At 37.2% G+C, this 22,073-nt stretch overlaps 1 pseudogene; it reads left to right on the forward strand.

Moving 5' to 3' along the window:
* The first annotated feature begins 1,576 nt into the window (after positions 1-1,576).
* LOC107809647 (alkane hydroxylase MAH1-like) lies at positions 1,577-13,812 on the forward strand (annotated as a pseudogene).
* Positions 13,813-22,073: the final 8,261 nt, after the last annotated feature.

The following is a 22,073-nucleotide window of genomic DNA, read 5'->3' on the forward strand; positions in this document are numbered from 1 at the left end:
ATCCGACCTCAATTCAAGGTCTAAACCCCCAAATTTTTAAATCCCTAATTTCTGCTCAAAAATTCCCAATTTCACAATGAAAACCTTAGATTATAGGTTGAAATCTTATAAAATGAAGTGAAAGATTTAAAGAAATGAGTTAGGAATCACTTACCTATGATTTGGGGAAGAATTGGTCTTTGAAAAATCGCCTAGAGGGTTTTTTGTTTTGAAAATTTGAAGAATGATTGAAAAATCCCGTCTAAGCCCCCTTTACACAGCTGCAGATGTCGCATTTGCGACCTGAGCTTCGCTATTGCGAAGCTTGCAAATGCGAGAAAGGTATCGCAAATGCGAACCTGTCATATTTCTACTTCTTTCGCAAATGGGAATTAATTGTTCGCAAATGCGAAGGACCCCTTCCCAGACCAACTTCGCAAATGCGAAGGATTGTTCGCATTTGCGAACATAGGCTGACCCAGCTTCTCTTCGCATTTGCGATGAGAAGCTCGCTAATGCGACCTCAATAGTAATCGCAAATGCGAACCTTGACCTCGCATTCGCGAGGTCTGAGGCCTGCAACATAGCTGAAGAATACCAGCAACTTTTCTAAGTTTCAAATCACTCCGTAGCTCCGAAACTCACTCGAGCCCTCGGGGCTTCAAATTAAACATGCACACAAGTCTTAAACATCATAAGAATCTGCTCGCGTTATTAAATCACCAAAATAACACCTAGAACTACGAATTTAGCACCAAATCACATGGAATTCTTAAGAAGACTTTGAAATTTCTATTTTCTCAACCGGACGTTCGAATCACGTCAAATCAGTTCTGTTTCTTATCAAATTTCACAGATATGATATTAATATCATAACGGGCCTGTACCAGGATCCGGAACTAAATACGGGCCCGATACACAAGATCAAACATTAATCAAATTCTTTAAACCATTATAATTTCAGCCTTACAATTTTTATCGAAAATTCAATTCTCGGGCTAGGAACCTCGAAATTCGATTCCGGGCATACGTCCAGGTCCCATATTTTACTACGGCCAACATGACTATTAAAATACGGGTCCAAGTCCGTTTGCTCAAAATGTTGACCGAAGTCAACTAAAATTAATTTTTTAGGCCAAAAATTATTATTTCATCAATTTTTTACATAAAAGCTTTCCGGAAACGCGTCCGGACTGCGCAGGCAAATCAAGGAGGAATAAAATGAAGTTTGGAAGGCTTCGGAACATAGAATCAAGTTCTTAAACATAAGATGACCTTTTGGGTCATCACAATTGATACTACTTTACGTTAAAAAAAAGTTAAGCTCCCATGAATTCAGAATTCAAGATCCACCACACTGTTCTTAAGTGAAATTGCCCATTCCTTATTCAAGAACGGTAAAATCTATGTCAATTGTCAAACCCCTCAACTAATTATCACACTTTTAAATAATATTGGGCCCCGCTCCAACTTAAGGTGCGAATATTGCAACTCCTATATAAATTTTTTGAAGGTAATGAATTGCTCATTCCTACAAAAATTACAAGCAGAACCAAAGCTAGCTTGACCAAAAAGAAAAAAAACCCTCCCATCCGCAATGGATTTCCTTGAATACTCTCCTCTTCTATTGATAATTTTTTGTTTCACTTATTTTATTACATGGTACCTACGACATAGATGGACAAAAACATCGTCAGAACCAACAAATTGGCCATTCATCCGGATGTTACTAGAACTTATTATGAATCTTCATCGTATGCATGAATATATGACTCAGATACTTATAGAAGTTGGGGCCACTTATGAGTTCCAAGGTCCTATGTTTGCCAACTTGGACATGTTTTTACTTGTGATCCTTCAAATATTCATCATATTGTTTAACCAAAAAATAGAATTTCAGTCAAAGTTAGAATTTAGAAGAACGCAGGTTACTGATAATCAAAAGAATATGTAGAAGAAAGTAATTTAGAGTAACCAGAGTGTAATCAGGAGAAAAACAAGTGAATCAAAGTATATTCCGATTGTGTCTTGTGTTTACAAGTGACCAGATACCTCCCTTTTATAGGTATCATGAAGATATGCGTTTCCTCCAAATCATAATGAGCCTATTATGAATAATTAAAGACATTGAATGCTACGTTACACAATCATTGTAATCAATTCAAATTCGCTAACGTATCCAGTATTTAATGTCTGTCGAATTCCGTATCTGCGCTCTTTATTATGGTCAGATCCATTCCTTTTGATAAATAATTTAAATAGGTACGGGCACTGAATCCATTCCTTTGGGAAGTGGATTTCATTAAAACGAGAATTTTTGTCACCATTAATGCTATGACAAAATTGACATTTCAATTGTCACTTCCATTTAATATTTCGTACACGTATCAATTTTCCATTGGCTCTGCAGTTTTTGCAGCCTTTTTCAAGGTTTTTACAGTTCCACTATTAACGAAATGCCAGTTATCATAATTATGGTCTTTCCACCTCCGCACTTTTACTTTTGGCAGTTGCTTATCGGTATAAATATAATTTTTTTCCCTTGTCTTTTATCACATAAATCTTGTTGAACACTTATTTCTCCAAATCTCTGTTGACTTCTTCCTTAAATCATTCCTCTTCGATATGTCTTCTCCAAGCCCTAACCCTGAGAGAGTTTTCATTACTGACTCCTTCCCCAATGCCCCTGTTAGGCACAGAAGGGGAGATAGACTTCGTAGTTTAGGATCTACTCGAGGTGGTTCGTCTATGCCTTCTTCTGATTCTGGTCCTTCCTATAGAACCAGAGGTTCCCTTTCTCACAAATCTTCTTCTAGGGGTAAAGATCATTCTGAACCTTTACGCAAACCTTAAGTAGATGAGATAGTCCCTTCAGAATTGTCTTTTTACCATGACATGGAATCTCTTAGAAACCAGGTTTCTGCATTAGATCGTATCGATACTTACCCTACTCAAATTACAGAGGTTTTGACTCCTGTGATTCGTAAGAACTGTCATTGGAGTAATGATTTTCCCATTATTATCCCTAATCCGAATCAGAGAATTACTTCCTATTTAACTGTGTTCTCTTTTGTTTACACTTACATTTTACTTTAGGTTTTGGACCAGCAATCAACCCAGTCATTCTTGAATTATGCCGTTTCTTCAATGTCTGCTTGGGTCAAATTAGCCCAATCATATGGAGGGTTGTTGCCTGTTGAAGGCATTTAGCCACTAAAGCTGAAGCTCCTTTTACTTTCCCTCACTTGATTCATCTTTACTCACCTAAGCTTTTTCGTAATGGTATTTTTACACTAGTAGCCAGGAGTAAGAGGGTTTTGGTAGCCTTGAAGATGACAAGGATCGTGGCTGGTATGCCCGATTTATTGCTGCCCCCACTGTTGGTTTAGTGGGTAAAGATAATGTTCCCTTCCCTGAGAAGTGAAATTTTGCACGTAGGTCTTTTATCCCTCTCGTACCTTATTCTTTCAAGTTTATCAGCTTTTCTAATTTTACCTCTCCCCCTTTTTTTAGCAACCATGGGAGTTGTAGGGGATGTTCCCAATTTTCATGATTGGGTAGATAAATTGCTGAAGATCGCGCCAATGGACGGTAGATCTTGGAAAACACTTTCTAACCGCTTTGGTTGGAAGGTAAAAACTCATGGTAAGAGTTCACATTTTGTTCTTTTCGTGCCTATATTCTCCTTTATTGTTTTAACTTTTATCCTTTTTTGTCATGATTTGCTATTCGAGGGGTTACTGCTGAAGCAATTGCAGCCTCTCGTGTCTCTTTGGGGACTCGTACTCCTTCGGGAACCCGTATCTCTTTAGAGAGAGCCCGAGAAATAGTCTTGGGTTCCTCTTCTGCGAAAAGGAAGGCTGCTGAAGAGAAAAATTCTGAAGAAGAGGAAAATGAGAGTTCCTTGATAACGAGGTCACAAGTTAGGAGACGCATCATTTCCGATGACGAAGCTGAAGTTTTGGTTTCTCTTACCGAACCTGTTGAAACCCTAATAATAATTCCTGATGATGACATCACTCCCCGCGATACTCGTGAGTCTATCAACCAACTTTTCATCAGTGGATTTGGTCGTGAAGATGTCGGGCTTGTTTTAGACGAAGTACCTTTATCGTCTTTTTCATTACCCGTGCCTGTGATTCCTTCTTTACCGGCCCCATCTATTTTTGTTCCTTCTTCTACTGCTCTCACCTCTTCTCCGGCTCCTCATTTGACTATTCCCCCTCCTATAGTTCATCATATTGAAACGGGGTCTTCAAGTAGAAGTGCCGCTATGAGGCGGGTAACTATTGAAATTCCTGCTGAGAACAACCTTTTGAGAAAGTCAGGTCAGGCGGATGTATGGCTGGAGCCTCTTATTGGCCCAATTGAAAAAGCAAAGTTGGAGAGCCACAGTTCCTTGACATTAATGAATGATATCGTGCATGCCATTCTGAAGGTATTTTCCTTCTCTCCCTTTTTTACTTTGCAAAATTTTTCATCTTTGGGATTCTTACTTCTTCTCTTTTTTTTAGGCCAATCTTAACGGCACAGAATTGATGAAAAGAATTGCTCCTTTGGAGAAGATAGCATGCGACTCTCAATTGGAAGCAACCAATTTGAAGGGGCAATTTGAGAGTGCTCAGCTTGATATAGAGAGCTTACAAGAGAGTAAGAATACCTTAGAGCAGCGAGTACGGGCTTTAACTTCAGAATTGGCAGTTACAAAAGCTTCTTCACACCAAGCTGAGAAAGACAAAGAGCGTCTCGAGTCCTCCTTTTCAAAGCAGCTATCTAAAGCTAGTGAAGAGATCAGAGAATTAAAGGCTCTTTTAAATCAAAAAGAATTTTACGCTGGGGAGCTTGTGCAAAATTTGACTCAAGCACAAGAAGACCTCAGAATATCTGCTGATAAGGTGCGTGCTTTAGAATGCTCCCACGCCTCTCTTCAAGCTTCCCACAGCTCCGCCTTGGCTGAAAATGAAGAGCTAAAAAATGAGATCGCTGCTTGGGAAAAGGATTATGAGATCCTTGAAGAAAAATCTGTTGTTGAGGCAAGTTGGGCTTTTTTGAATTTCCGTCGTGATACCCTACTTGAAGCTGGCCAAGAAAACTTCAAAGTTGGAGTTAGCTAAAATCAACGAAACCATTAAAAGCTCAACAAACTTAGGACTTCCCTTCTCCCATGGATGAAGTTCCCGTGGCTGAAGCTCTCATGAACGTTGAAGATGATACGGGTATCATGACTATTTCAAACCCGATCGAGCCCGTTGCTGCAAGCCAAGTTGAAGTCGCGCCTGCTGATGCACCTGCCCAAATTGAGCTTGCTACTATCGACGTTCCTGCCTCAATACCACAAACTTCTCAGTGACTAGTTTTGATCACTCAAATGATTTTATTTTTGTTTTGATTTTGGAAGATTGTAATCAAACCCTTAACTTCATTTGAGGGTTGATTTTAGGAACTTCAGTCCCCAAGTCTTTTAATGGGGTAATCTAAACAATTTCGTAGTTTTATGACTAAGTTCGAACTTAGTCTTAGATTTATTTACATATTAACAAGTTTTTTTATCTTAAACTTCTGCTTGCTTTATTCTCGCCTTTATTTTTAAGGACTTACAGAATAATTTGCATTTTTATTTTTCGAAAAATGCTTCTGTTAACCTCATGATTAATTTAAACATGAGTTTTATAAAAGAGGGCCCTTTTATATTCCAATACTTAATGAAGAAGACGTCTCAACTTTATAATGGTATTATCATACGACAAAAGAAATAGGAATACACATGCTTCTCTGAAATAACTTTGACAAGTTTTTATTTTTGAACCTTGTCTAGTTTCGAATAAAACTTTACATGTATTTGAATTACATCTATAACTTTCTCGTAACTGTTTTTCTTGTAACAGATTTAAAAGAAGAATAACAGACACAGGGTTTTTCCTTATAACCCATTTTAGTATATAGCCTTTACCCTAACTATAGTGAGGTTTTTCTTTGGCCTTAGCTCGTGGCTTTATGACTTTTACTCTACACTTGACTCTTTTAGGCTTGATTTTTCCTTAATCTTCTTTGCCTTCTTTATACACATGTCTGTGTATATTATGTAGTCCCCCAAGTGTTTGAGTGTTGAAGTATGAAGCCTCGAGCACTTAATAGTTTCTCTCGTTTGGTCCTTTTCCTGAAAAGGAAAAACATACCGGACTCGGAGGGACGATTATAGATGAAGACTGCATAACCCGTTTGCATTTCTATCAGAATAATTGTAACCTTAGGCCAGGAATTTTAGGTTACTCCATGTGCCTTACAGGTCGTGACTCATCATTTAGTACGGATTAGTGTTTTGCCTATCATCTAAAATTGTTAGTAAAATTTTAACAATTTAAAAATGAATTTAAAATGGTTATACCTGACCGTGGGTTTTTCTTAGAAATAGTATCTCTTTAAATGAACAGCATTCCGATGCGAAGGTAGTATCTTGCCATCCATTGTCTCCAGTTCATATGCTCCTTTTCCTACAACATCACGCACTCTATAGGGTCATTCCCATGTTGGACATAATTTCCCTATGTTAGCTACCTTTGTAGACTGAAAAATCTTTTTAAGCACGAAGTCCCCAATTTTGAAGAACCTGAGGCGTGTTTTTCTATTGTAGTATCGTTCTATAACTTACTTTTGTGCTGCCATTCTTATTAAAGAAGCTTCTCTTCACCCCTCGAGTAAATTTAGGTTGACCCGCATCTCCTCATCATTAGATTCTTGTGTCGTCTATGTGAACTGTGCACTTGGTTCCCCTATCTCAACTGGAATTAAAGCCTCAGCTCCATAAACCAATGAGAACGGTGTTTCACCTGTACTTGTTTTTGCAGTTGTGCGATATGCCCATAAAACTCCAGGTAACACTTCAGGCCAGTTTCCTTTTGATTCCTCTAGTCGTTTCTTTAAATTGTTGATAATGACTTTGTTCGTTGATTCTGCTTGTCCATTACCCACCGGATGATAGGGTGTTGACATAATCCTTTTAATTTGCCAACTTTAAAAAAATTCCGTGATCTGATCTCTAATAAACTAAGGACCATTATCACATATGATCTCCTTTGGTACGCCGAATCGACATATGATATTCCACCAAATAAAATCTCTGACTTCCTTTTCTCGCACCTGTTTGAATGCACCTACCTCTACCCATTTAGTAAAATAATCAGTGAGAACAAGCAAAACTTTTACCTGTCTTTTCGCTTGCGGTAATGGACCTACTATATCGATTCCCATTTCATAAATGGCCATGGCGCAATGACCGGATGTAATAATTCCGTAGGTCTATGCATATTGTTACCGTACCTATGGCATTTATCACATTTGGCCACGAAACTTTCTGCTTCCTCTTCCATTTTAGGCCAGTAATAACCTGCCCTAATTAAGGTTCTTTCTAGTGATCTTCCACCTGCATGATTCCTGCAATGACCCTTGTGTATTTCTCTCATTACATACTCTGTTTGCGAAGGTCCAAGGCATCTTGCTAAGGGTCCACCGAACATTTTATGATATAGATTGCCTTGTTTTAAGCAGTACCGAGCGGCCTTCCTTCGAAGCGCATAAGCCTTTTTCTTGTCATCATAGACGGTTCCATACTACAAAAAAAGCAACAATTTATTTCCTCCAATCCCAGGTTAAGTTATTAAAATTTACCTCATTCATATCAGGATCAAGAACTGAATGAAATAAATGTATTACTAAGGCATTTGCATCGTTTACCACGTCGGCCGCAGATGCAAGATTTGCCAGGGCGTCTGCTTCAAGATTTTCGTCCCTGGGTATTTGTCTAATTTTCCAATCTTGAAACTGTTTTATCAATTCCCGTACCTTTTCCAAGTACTGCTGCATCCTTGCTTCCCTGGCTGTATAAGTCCCCAGCATTTTATTAACTACGAGTTGTGAATCACTCTTGATTATAATCTAATTTATGCCAAGTTCCCGTGCCAGTTCTAAACCTGCAATCATAGCTTCAAATTCTGCCTCATTGTTAGTTATGGAATGACATTTAATAGCTTGCCGAATGGTTTCACCCGTAGGTGGTAATAATACTACCCCCAAACCTGCTCCTCTCACGTTAGATGAGCCATCAGTGAATAAAGTCCAAGTTCCTGGGTTAGCTCCATTGAACACTTGTAATTCTTTTTCTGCTTCTAACTATATTCCCTGACTAAAATCAGCCACGAAATCAGCTAATACTTGTAATTTTATAGCAGTTCTAGGTTGGTATGCAATTTCGTATTCACTTAACTCTATTGCCCACTTAGCTAACCTACCTGATAACTCATGCTTATGTAATATGTTATGTAAAGGGTAGGTAGTTACCACAACGATAGGATGACACTGAAAGTAATGTCTTAACTTTCTAGATGTCATGATTAACGCAAGTGCAAGTTTTTCTAACTGAGGATACCTCGTTTCTGCATCTAACAAAGATTTACTTACGTAATAGATAGGTATTTTTTACCTTGCTCCTCTCGGACCAAAACAGCACTTACCGCCACCTCTGAAATAGCAAGGTAGAGGAATAACTTTCCCCAGCCTTTGGTTTTGCCAACAAAGGTGGATTTGATAAGTACGTTTTCAAATTCCTAAGTGCTTGTTGACATTCCTCATTCCATTCAAAATGATCCTGCTTCTTAAGAGCTGAGAAGAATTTAAAACACTTCTCTGATGCTTTAGAGATGAATCTTCCCAAGGCCGCAATTCTCCCTGTTAATCTTTGAACTTCTTTCTTGTTTGAAAGTATGTCAGGGATTTCCTTAATGGCTTTAATCTGTGCAGGATTTACTTCAATTCTACGATTAGAAACAAGAAAACCCAAAAACTTGCCTGATGTAACGCCAAATGCACATTTTTCGGGATTTAACTTCATATTAAATTTGCACAAAATTGAAAATGTGTCAGATAAGTGTGATATGTGATTTTTTGACTACTGAGTTTTGATAAGCATATCATCTATATATCTCCATTGTCTTTCCTAAATGTTCCTGAAATATTTTGGTAACTAACCTCTGATACGTTGCACCTGCATTCTTAGACCAAAAGGCATTACTTTATAACAATAAGTCCCCCTGTTTGTTATGAATGAAGTTTTTTCTTCATCTGTCGGATCTATTTTAATGTGATTAACCTGAATATGCATCTAAAAAACTTAACAATTCGTGACCTGCAGTTGCATCAATTAATTGATCTATGTGTGGTAGTGGAAAAGAATCTTTAGGGTAGGCTTTGTTAAGATCTGTATAATCTACACAAACCCACCACTTACAGTTTTTCTTTGGAACCACAACAATATTGGCTAACCAGTTAGGATATTTCACCTCTCGAATGGAACCAATTTTTAGCAATTTTTGGACTTCTTCTTGAATCACCTGATTCTTGAAAGTTCCCTGCTTTCTTTTCTTTTGCTTCACGGGAGGATATGATGGATCTTCATTTAGTTTATGATTCATCACCTCCGGTGGTATTCCTGTCATGTCAGAGTGGGACCAAGCAAAGTAGTCCATTGTAGTTTTCAAAAATTCAATTAACTTACCTTTCATTCCTTGGTCAAGATTATCTCCGACATAGACTTTTTATCAGGACATTGAGCGAATAATACGACAGGTTCTAATCCCTCTATCGTTGTTTTGATATCTTCATTCTCTTATGGTTCTTGAATGGTATCAGGCCTTGAGTCTATATCTGTTCGCGCTTGTTCAGTTGAGGTTTGTGTTGTGATGTCCTCAACTGCCTTCTGTGATTGCTATTTGCCTCCACTTCTTGTGCTTATATCTACAACGGAGTTAATATCCCTGGACGTATGTTGATCTCCGCGAATTTGACAAATTCCCCATGGCGATGGAAATTTGATAACTTGATGCAAGGTTGAAGGAACAACATCCATTTCATGGATCCATGGTCTCCCCAGAATCATATTGTAAGCCATCTCCTTGTCTACTACCTGGAACTTTGTATCTTTGACGACCCCTTCAGCAAAAGTGGTGAGTGTTACCTCTCCTTTTGTGACGACACTGGAATTATCAAATCCAGATAGAGTATGCGCCTTTGGTATTACTCCATCTTCAGCTTGCATCTCATGTAGCACTCTTACCAAAATAATGTTTACGGAACTACCTGGATCAATCAAAACTCGTTTCACATTAGTATCATGCACAATTAAAGATATTACTAGTGCATCGTTATGAGGGATTAATACGCCATCTGTATCTGCATCATTGAATGTAATATTGCCTTCTTCTAGAACATGTCGCACCTGTTTCCCTTGAGTAATCGTTACTTTGGAAGTTTTGTTAGCTGCAGTATATGACACACCATTGATATCTTTACCCCCACTTATAACGTTAACAGTTCTTTTGGGAGAAGGTGGTTTGGGAGGCTCCTGCCTATTCTTCATGTAAGTTTGCTTGCCTTTCTCGCTGAACAACTCAGTAAGATATCCTTGTTTTAATAAATGATCAACTTCACTTTGTAAAAATCTACAATCTGTTGTTTTATGCCCGTGATCATTATGGAACTTGCACCAACGGTCAGGGTTGCGCCTGTTTGGATTCGATCTCATTTCCTTTGTCCATTGGACCTTATCTCCCATGCTTTTCAAAATAGCTACGAGCTCGGAGGTGCTGACGTTGAAGTTGTAACCTCCAAATCTCGCTTTTAAATTTCTATCATCATCCCGTGACTCATAGTTGTTTCGCTCGTTCCTAAATCTTAATGAAGAACCTGATTCTCTGTTTCTTGATCTGTGATCATGCCTTTGATTATCCTTTTTTGACCGCGAGTTTTTCCCCGCAAGTCCCATGTAGGGCTCGTACCTATTTTTGTCGGATCTTTTTTCGTTCTCTGCACGTCTTGAAAGTATACTTTCCTCTTTTTGAGATCAGGGAACAGTATCTTCCTCAATCCTCAACTTCGTGCTATACCTGTTATAAACATCATTCCACGTTGTAGCTGGGAATTCTCGAAGGCTTTCCTTGAGTCTCCTCGTAGCTTCCGAGCTTTTTTCATTCAAATTGCTTGTGAAAGCTATAGCTGCGGTACACGCGGCAATGTCATTCTTTCGCGTTGAAATCTGTCCACGAATTCTCTAAGCAATTCTGAATCTCCTTTCAAAATTTTGAAAATATCCTCCATTCATTTTTCCACTTTTGGGCACCCGAGTGTGCTTTGATGAAAGAATCTGCAAGCTCAGCAAAAGAGTTTATAGAATTTTCAGGTAAAAGGAAATACCATGTTAGTGCTCCTTTGGTGAGTGTTTCACCAAATTTCTTGACTAATACCAATTCGATCTCCTGCTTAGTCAAATCATTGCCTTTTACGCCCGTTGTGAATGCAATCACGTGGTCTCATGGGTCTGTTGTTCCATCATACTTTGGAATATCAGGCATTTTGAACTTTTTTGGATTTGGGAGTGGGGCAGCACTCGGCTTATAGGGTTGTTGCGAATATCTGTCCATGTCTACCCCTTTGATTATGGGCGGCACCCCAGGTATCTGCTCTTTGCGTTCACTTTGTTCCTTGAGCTGTTTCTGCAAGGTTAGTACTAAATTTTGTAAATCAGAATTAATTACATTACCTGGTTCTCTCTCCTGCGGTTTACTGGGAGTTCCACCGTTGCCTGAGTTAACAAGCCCGGAACGAAGGTTTTCTATAGTGTTATTAATTGGAGAGGGTGTGGGTGTTGCACTAGGTAACTGGTTAACAAGCGCCTCAACAGCTTTGTTGACCTGAGCAGTAATTAATTTCTCCAAAGCTTCATCAACAGCTTCAGCATTTTCAAATTGAGTATACTCATTTATTTGAGATCCATCAGGAGTACCCTCACGAGATTGCCGTGGAGAGTCCTGCGAAATAGGAACTTGAATGTTAATATTCTATGGATCTCCCTTAATTTGTTGGTTCTCTTGGTTTCCTGTGGTGTTGTCATTGTTATTCGACATAATTGATGTAACAAGGAAGGTCAAGTGAAAAAAAAATAGATTATCAGATTTCCGGTAACGGAACCAATTTGTTTAACCAAAAAATAGAATTTCAGTCAAATTTAGAATTTAGAAGAACGCGGGTTACTGATAATTAAAAGAATATGTAGAAGAAAGTAATTTAGAGTAACCAGAGTGTAATCAGGAGAAAAACAAGTGAATCAAAGTATATTCTGATTGTGTCTTGTGTTTATAAGTGACCAGATACCTCCCTTTTATAGGTATCTTGAAGATATGTGTTTCCTCCAAATCATAACGAGGCTATTATGAATAATTAAAGACATTGAATGCTACGTTACACAATCATTGTAATCAATTCAAATTCTCTAACGTATCCAGTATTTAATGCCTGTCGAATTCCGTATCTGCGCTCTTTATTATGGTCAGATCCATTCATTTTGATAAATGATTTAAATAGGTACGGGCGCTGAATCCTTCAAATATCCTCTCGTGCCTCTTCCTTTGCCTTTGCTCGTTTCTACTGCTGTCCGTGCCTCTTGACTAATTATAATTCTTTGACTATTTGACCAGTTCACATGTCTCAACATATCACTTGCATATATAAATGCAATTTTTCCCAATACACGTATATTTAGTAAAAACTTCTCAAACTATCCAAAGGGACCCGAGTTTCGTAAAATGTTTGATATCTTGGGAAATGGAATCTTTAATGTTGATCATGAATTATGGGAGTTTCATAGGAAAACCACCTTGTCCATAATGAGCCATGCAAAGTTTCAAACTTTGTTAGAGAGGAACATGTGGTACACTTTCGAAAAAGGGCTTCAACCAATTTTTTATGCTTTTGCTGAGCAAGGCAAAACATTGGATTTACAAGACGTTTTTCAAAGGTTCACTTTTGATTCTATCACCAAGTTGTTACTTGATCATGATCCGAGAAGCTTGTCCATTGACTTGCCTTTTTTGCCATATGAAAAGGCATTTGGCGATGCTCTTGATGCAGTTTTACACCGACATATAATGCCAGAAAGTTGTTGGAAATTGCAAAAATGGCTTCAAATTGGTAAAGAGAAGAAGCTCACTCAAGCATGGGAGGCTTTGGATCAGTTCATATATCCTTGCATTTTACAAAAGCAAGAGGAGTTGATGAATAAAACCATCAAAGACGAGGTCAATTTCACATTTTTAACTGCCTATATTAGAATGTACAATTTATGGAACAAAGGAGATTTGGGTACTTTACAAAAATTTCTCAGGACACTTTCTTGAATTTAATGCTTGCTGGGAGAGACACCACAAGTGCAGCTCTCACTTGGTTTTTCTGGCTCTTGGCTAAAAATCCCTCAGTCAAGACAAAGATTAGAGATGAGATTCAGCAACAACTACATCTGAAAAAGGATGAAAACGTCAAGTTTTTCAACAAAGAAGAAACACAAAAATTGATCTATCTACATGCTGCCTTGTGCGAAACTCTTAGGCTCTTTCCATCAGTTTCTTAGAGCACAAAGTTCCACTTGAACATGACATCCTTCCTAGCGGTCACCGTGTCACCCCCAAAAACGAGAATGATTCTACCATTCTATGCGATGGGGAGGATGGAGACTATATGGGGGAAAGATTGCTTAGAATTCAAACCCGAGAGATGGATCTCAGAACGAGGAGGAATTAAACATGAGCCATCTTTCAAATTTACAGCATTTAATGCGGGTCCGAGGATTGTTTAGGGAAAGAAATGGCATTTGTTCAGATGAAAATAGCGGCAGCCACCATCCTATATAATTATGATATCCAGTTAGTGGAAGCTCAAAATATCTCTCCCGCTACTTCTATTGTCATGCAAATGAAACATGGTCTCATGGTTAGGGTCGTCAAGAGGGCATAGCACTATATGCATTTGTTGGAATACTTATGAAGATGTGTTTTGCTTGATGGAATCAATCAACCCCTTCAGTTGAATCATATTTTAGCTCTTTTAGAAAATCCAAATAAAGTTGTTTTCTTTATTTACTGATCTTCACAGAGGTTGTTTTTCTCTCCAGCAATATGATTGAAGTTTGTTTACTCCAAGAGCCCGTTTGGATTGACTTAAAAAAAGTGGCTTTTAAGCACAAGTCAGCTTTTAAGTGATGAAGCTTGTTTTATAAATTAGCAGTTACATGTTTGGATACAAGTGCTGAAGCTTAAAAAAATATGTTAAAGTGTTTGACAAACAAGTGCTGGTAAGCATTTTTTCAATTAAAAAGACAAAAATATCCTTAAAGTTATTAACATTATAAAGGAGCTGATTACTACAATATATTTAATTATGAATTAATGCAAATAAAAAATAATTTATATTTTAATTTAATTTCAATTTAATTGATTACTTTAAATAATTTTTATAAATATAATTCTTGAATGCTCATTTTTCACCGCTTTCTATCAAGTAAATTTTCATAAAAGTCTCAACCTATTTAAAATACCAAATTATTTTGTTGAATTCCTCTTTCCCTTTTAGTCCATTTACTCTTGACAAATTAAAGACGCAGTTACATCCATTGAAAGTAGAAGGAAGTTCATTTCTTCTTATGCCAGGTATGGTAATCATTGACTTATATGTGGACAAATACATAGAAGAAATTTCTCTCTTAATAAAAATATTTCAATAAATTTAACAAATGTTTAAACAAAATAACCTTTTAAGGCGTGTTGCTAATCATAACCAGCTAGTGATTTTACTCTACAATTACAAGTATCAATCTTCACCAATTTCAATAGCAATCAAATTACGAAGACCCATCCAAACGAGATCACTTTGCTCTTCCACATTTTCCGCATTTATATTGTTATTAGTTTTCGAAGATGTACCAACATCAGGTCAACAGATGAAACATATCTCTCATTCTCAGCTGCTCGAAATGCATCATCCATATTGCATTTCTTTTTAATATAGTTATAAATGGCCATAGTAGCAAGTACAATGTCTTTTTGAGTGTCAATGTGATAGAAAGGCATGTCTTGCAAAATAAACCATCTCGCTTTCCATACCTCAAATGTGCGTTCTACAATATTTCTACAAGAAGAATGCAAATAGTTAAATTTTTTAATTCATCCTCTTGGTTCTCGCAATTCTCTTGTTGAACTGCGGCGGAATTATGCTAGGTGGTATCTCACATTATCTTTTGTATGGAGCCATGTATCCCTTCATGTGCGGATATTCTGCATCAACTAGATAATACTTATTTCCAATTGGACGTGGAAAATTGAGTTCTGGTCTACGAACGGCCACCAAATATACGACTATCGTGAGTTTCTCCTTCCCACCCAACCCATGCAAATGTAAACACATATTAAAATCAAAGACATCAAGAATATTTTGAATCGGATAATTTTTACGTCCAATATATGGTATCTCTTGACCTTGCGTTAATCTTACTTTAACATGTGTACATCAAGTGCTCCAATACAATCCTATATACATATATAAATATAAATATAACTTAAGTTAGTAATACTTATAAAACTTAAGTTATAAGCTTAATAAAAAATAATTAGGTAAAATTATCACTTACTCCAAAGAATGGGAGATATCGACCGTTACATGGCTTGTGAGCTCCTACACCATCATTATAATTTAGATGTGGTCTTATAATATCTCTCACAAGCTCACAAATGGCTTTTAAAACACTATGAGAGTGTATATGAATTGTTTCTCCCCGAATGTTGAAAGATTTCTTATATCAATAGATTTCCAGCTCCATGAGCACATGTCATCAAGAACATGCCTAACATCTCTTGTATAGACATTCTGCGTGAGGTTTAAGCCCATACTTTTCAGTTAAATCATTCGATAAATCAACAAACACCAACTTCCTCAATCGAAAATTTTCATAACAATGAATCTTGTTTCCTCTTAATATCTCTTGAATAAATGCATTTCTAGAGCGACTAGATGTACGACAAGGTTCTTTATATAGGTATTTTTTGTAATACATCAAAATCAATCTACCTGTTATTTGACATAAAGCCATCCATTCCTTCTCATCTTGCTCCCTCCGTATTTCCTCCAGTTCTTCTTCATCTTCATCATCTGACGAATAACTTGGATAAGGATCTACCAAGTCGCTAAAGTTTGACTCTCCATTTAACTAAAATGGAAACTGATAGGTTACAAGTAGCTTGGTTACAAGTACCTTGTCTTATATTTTGATGATTTAACAAACTTACTATCAAGAACCAAATAAGGATCCTGCTACACATTCTCAAGACCTTAAGATCACAAGGTTCCAACTTAGGATATGGTTCAAATCTCCAAAGTCAAAGGAACAGATGAGGAAACAGGTCCTTACTAGCTCCCGAGGTGACTGTACGAAGTCAACTCTCCAGCTGGAAAAGTTGTTGCATGCACATACTACAGTACAGGAATAGTGCAACAATTAACTTTCTGTAGAAGACTTTTTACCTACCTTGCTTACATTATTGTATGTGATGTCACACATCTATTATTAACATCAAGGAAGGTAAAACACATTCACTTGAACACTTAGAGAATTCACTCAAGTACTCCAAGTGATTAATCATCAAGAAAAATGATTGTCTCGTGCATCAAGAACAAAGTACGACGCTACTACAAACCAGTTCACATATCAAGTCTTTGTATGTCCTCAACAGAGTTGTTAGTTTGTATTAGTTCTTCAATTGTAATTCCTACTTAGCTTGTTTAGAAGTATTCTGTAGGAAACTCTTGTAAACCTTAAACCTTTATGTTTGAGTCTTGGCTAGAGTTAATCGAGTTGTAAATTCTTCGTAATAAAGTTATTATAAAGTGGCTTGTAATAAGGTATTACAATTTAGTGAGGGATTAAGAGGTTAATTCCTAGGTTGCATAGGTTGTAATCTAAAAGTTGCTCAGTAGTGAAGTTGAAATCCTACAAGGGTAGGTCGTGGTTTTTTATCTCGTTAAGATGGGTATTTTCCATGTAAAATTCCTCTTGTCATTACTTATCGTTGTGTGTGTACATTTTGTTGAACCTGATAAAGAACCTAGTTTTCTATAGAGTTTGATGGACCCTTATATTTTATCAATTGGTATCAGAGCAAGTTCTTTCTATAAGGTTAACACCTAGAAAAGATCCTCATGGTTGCTCCCCCAAACATCGAAGAAGGCCAGTCTACTTACAGACCACCTAGGTTCAACGAACAATATTATGGATGGTGGAAGACTAGGATTCACGACTTCATCATGGCTCATGATTCTGAGCTATGGGATGCCATATGTTATGAACCCTTTGTTCCTACCAAGAACCTTGGTGACCCAGCTGTAGCCATCCCCAATACGAGGAAGGAATACAATGACGTTGATCGAAAGGCCATAGAAAAGAATTTTTGTGCAAAGAAAATTCTTTTTTTGTGGCATTGGTCCTGATGAATATAACATGATATCAACATGTTAATCAACAAAAGAAATCTGGGAGGATCTTCAGATAGCTCACGAGCGAACAACACAGGCGAAGCAATCCAAGATTGATATGCTCACAACTGAATATGAGCTCTTCAAAATGAAAGATGATGAATCCATCCAAGATATGCATACTCGATTCACCTCCATCATTAATGAACTTCACTCTCTTGGTAAAATTATTCCGAGAAACAAGCTTGTCAGGAAAATCCTTAGTGTACCGCCAGTCTTGGGAAGGCAAAGTAAACGCCATTATAGAGGCGAAGGACTTGCAGACATTGACCATAGATGAACTTGTTGGAAACTTGTAAACTTATGAAATGAAGAAGAAGAAGGACAATGAAAGAAGAGAGACCAAGAGGGAGAAGAACCTGGTCCTCAAGACAGACATCAGTGATTCAAGGGGTGAGGATGGTGATATAGATTACTTGACAAGAAGATTCCAGAAGATGGTTCGCAGGAATGGAGGCATTCCAAAAAGGGGAAGTTCTAGCAAGCCAAAAAATTATGACCTCCATCATAAATGTGGCAAGCCAAGATACTTCATCAAGGATTGCCCTCTCCTAAAGCAATATTAGTACAATAACAACATTGACAAAGCAGTCAAGAGGAACCCGGTTCTTGATAAATGCTTCAAGAGAAAGTATGACGTTGACAATGTTGTAAAGCAAGATCTTGTTGCATGGGGAGACTCCTCCAGCGAATCTGAAGAAGAAAATGATCATGGTGGTAGTTCAATGATAGTAGTGAAAAATGATGCAATTGAGTATGATTTAATATTTGCCTTGATGGCACAATCTGATGATGATGAAGATGACGACGATAATGAGGTAAATTTTCTGGATGTTCAGAGAAATCTGAAATCTTACTCTCCTAAAAAGCTCATGTCATTAGCAAATGTATTAATTGATGCGTACCATAGTCTTATAAATGATACAGATACATTAACTATGGAATTCAGAGAAGTTGAACAAACAATAGATGACCTAGTAGTCGTTATAGTTGATTTTAAAGAAACAATAGAGAACCTAAAAAATGAAAAGGATGCCTTAGATGAGAAAATTGCCAGTATAGAACATGAAAGAGATGATCTAATGATTGTTGTAGTTGACTTAAAAGAAACCATTGAGTGTGTAAGTAAAGAAAAAGAAACTTTAACTAAGAGAGTTGCTATCATTGAGCAAGAGAGAGATGACCTAGTAGTTATGGTAGTAGACTCGAAGGAGACAATTGAGGAACTTAAAATGGAAAGTAGGCCTGGAAACTCTGAAAAGGGAAAAGAAGTTGCGAGTGAGGCACACATTAAGCTTGAAAATGAGTTAAATTTGGTGAAGACCAGTTTGTGTGCTGAGCTTGAGAAAAATGAACAGCTTCAGGAAGAACTAGGGAAAGGGAAGAGTGATCTTGATAAATCTATTAAGTGGACCTATCCACTGGTGCTATTACTGCCATGTATGTTAACAATGGGGGAAACAGGCAGGGAATTGGGTTTCAAAGGGAGAAGACTCCCTACAACCATCATAGCAAGTATATTACTGTACCCGACTATTGGTTGTGTACCCACTGTAGAAATAATGGGCACCTAAAGGAAAACTGCAAGCCCAGGGTTCAGTCTCATCAGAAAAATAAAGTCTTTGCTGAGAAAGTAACTACTGCTAGAGGACCTGGTCCCTCATATAAAAAACATATGATGCCTGCATGGACTTGTTGATACCCAATTTTTCCCTGTACATTTTTAAAATGCAAAATACTTTCAAAACAGCATATGTATGCGTATATAAGTATGTCCAAATATTTTATTATTTTTTCTTAATTTTTAAAGATTTTTAAATCAATTTATTGCACTATTTTTATCCAGAAAACCTAATAATTATTCCCAAATTATCATTTTTGGTGATTCATTTATTATATTTTCATATTTATGCTTAAATAGAGTTAATATAATTTTTCATATTTTTGCAAAGTCATTTAGTATTTTTAAAGTTAAATTGTATATTATTACAACATTAGCCTCTTTTAAGATTAATTACGTTTATATTCCTAAAGATTAGGTCTGGTATTTGTAAATAGTTAATTATGTGCTATAAATCATTTTGGTACCTTTAGTTTATTTTCAGAAATTAATTTATTATTATTTTAAAATTAAATAGGGAAAATTGGCTTTTAAATGTTAGAGAATTTCATTTCGATTATAACCCAATCTTGACCCCAATTGAACTCAATTGAAACCATTTGAACCACCGACCCAATTACAATTTAATCCGAGCTAGACCCATCTTCATAACCCTCCCACTCGCCCGTTTTGATCCAGGCCGTTGATCATTTAGATCAATGGCCAACAACCATCCTTGCCTTTTTTTAATTCAAACGACCCCTAACCCTAGCCTCATTTTCAAATTCTTCCTCTTCTGAATCCCTTTCCCTCTCAACTCTCTCTGCAATCCTCTCAAACCCTAGCCGCCGCCATCAACTACAACCCCAATACCTCCCCAAATCTATGGTTTCCAAAGTCATCGAAGATCTATATTCACCTCTCATGGCTTCTACGTGTTTAATTCTTATGGTCTCAAGGCTAGATATCGAAAAAGCTTGGTCCAGGCCTTGTTCGAATGCAGTTCATGACTGTTCTCTGGTGGTCTCTGACTTTTTCTTCGGCCAGCCATGGCTATTCGAGTCAGACTCTTGACTCTCCTGCTCAGATTATTGGTTTTTAAAGCCTTTCTCACCACTTGGGGTTCTTCTGAAACCCTAGACTTTAAGGTTCTTTCGATTTCTTTTTAGATCTGCTTCAGATCTATGTTTGCTTTGAACTTCTAAGCATTTTTCTCAAATTTTCTTTTAAAACTCTGCCTTTAAAACCCCTTATCTTTTCGATTAGGGTTTCTGTTAAGTTATTTCAAAATGTTTCTATAATTCTTTGACATGTTTGGCTATGTTTGCTTATAACGTTCTTCTACTTGAGTTTGCATGTTGAACCCCCTAATTTCTTTTAACTGTTTCTTAAACGAATGTTTGTTTGCTTGAGTTTTGTCTGATTTGTTTGCTTATTCTCTTTTTAAAACTCTTCTATTGTTGAAAATCCTAGTGTTTTGGGTTTGAGACTATTCGTTTACGTGCATGACTTGATTTGAATTTCTTTATTTCGAAATCGTTAGTTCCCTTTGTGTGATTCTTCCGAATATTGGGTTTCTGTCTTCTCTAAAACTCAAATATGCTCGAAACCCTAATTTTTCTGAAGGGGTTTTCCTCACCTGCTACTATGAAACCTTCGCATGCTTTTGATATTCTATGTTTTCTTCACTACTTGACCTACTGGACTGCCATGCTTCAAATGTTGCTATCTACTGAATCTTTGTGGTACTATTATGTGCTATTTTCTCTTGCCAATAGGCCTAGCCTTGCATGTATAGTGTTTATGCACCCTATTTATATACTGAGTCTCCTTCTCTGACTAATTTTCAAACTCGTGACTAAGTTTAAACTTTTCCTTTGTGAGATTCTGATTTTACTCATCTATTAAGGTTAGTTGATTTCTTTCCTATTTTGCCTTACTGAATCCTTTCCAAAATTAGAGTATCTCTATAGCTAGACTCGAATTGCTTACTTGTTATTTTACTACCTCTTTTATGGCAACTGTCAGCCAGCTTTTTAATTGATTGCTTTCCTTATTTCGAACCTGTCATTGCCGTTAAGCAAGTGACCTCTTAATAAAGGGCAATCACTTGTGTAATTGATTCTGAATCATGATTGTTTCCATGTTTGTAGCTTATTACCTCTTTCTTACTCGTTTTCAAAAAACTATAAATACCCGTTACTCCTTCTCTTTCAAAAACACGAAAACTTTTAGTTCTGAACTCACACTTACACTCAAACACACTCTCTTGCTTTACTACTACTTGTGCTACTGCATGTTTAGCCGGCTGAAAGCCAAGGCTATATTTTGAAGTCCTGCTACTTTTCTTTACTGTACTTTGCTTTTTTGAATGGTATGTTCTAATTAAGTTTTCAGCATCAGAAACAACATGCTTACTTAATGTTCTTGCATTCTTGTCTGCCTACTACTTGTATTTAATTTAGTACCATTATTTAGCATGCTGTAATTTACTTTCTCTTGTTCTGAATCAATGTATTATGAATCTGAAATCCCTACCTCAATATGATTAATACTTGTGGTTAGTTTAGGGCATGACAACATTGAACATTGCTGAGCATGACCCAAACTTGATCCTCCTAAGATCATAACCCCCATGTTTCCCTTATATGTCCAGTGCTCTGGTTTATTTACAAGCACGACAGCACTCCCTATTGTTGTACATACCCAAAGTTAACCCATGCCTAAATATATAGGCTCCTTGCAATGGATTCCCAATCCCCTGCCCCTTTGTGTGAAGTTATCAACTCTTTGAAGTGTTAATGATTGTCTCTCATCATCATTTCCTTATCCTTTATTCCCTCATCTCATAAAACTCATTTCCTGCACTTTTCACTCTCTTCTTAGACTTATGTTCTGCCCCCTTCATGTGAGCCTTGCCTTGGGACCCATGAGCTCCCTCTAAACTTGGATACATGAGGGCTGACATTTCCACACTGCACTTGTACCTATTTTGGTTACAAAACTTGGGTGTGAGTACTGCCCGGGGTCTTATTGAGGCCCTTAGGGAACTCTCACACACTCAAGTCTGAGAAAGGCTTTGGATCGATGGTAT

This window comes from Nicotiana tabacum, chromosome 6 (genome assembly GCF_000715075.1).
Source record: "Nicotiana tabacum cultivar K326 chromosome 6, ASM71507v2, whole genome shotgun sequence".
Taxonomy (NCBI): domain Eukaryota; kingdom Viridiplantae; phylum Streptophyta; class Magnoliopsida; order Solanales; family Solanaceae; genus Nicotiana; species Nicotiana tabacum.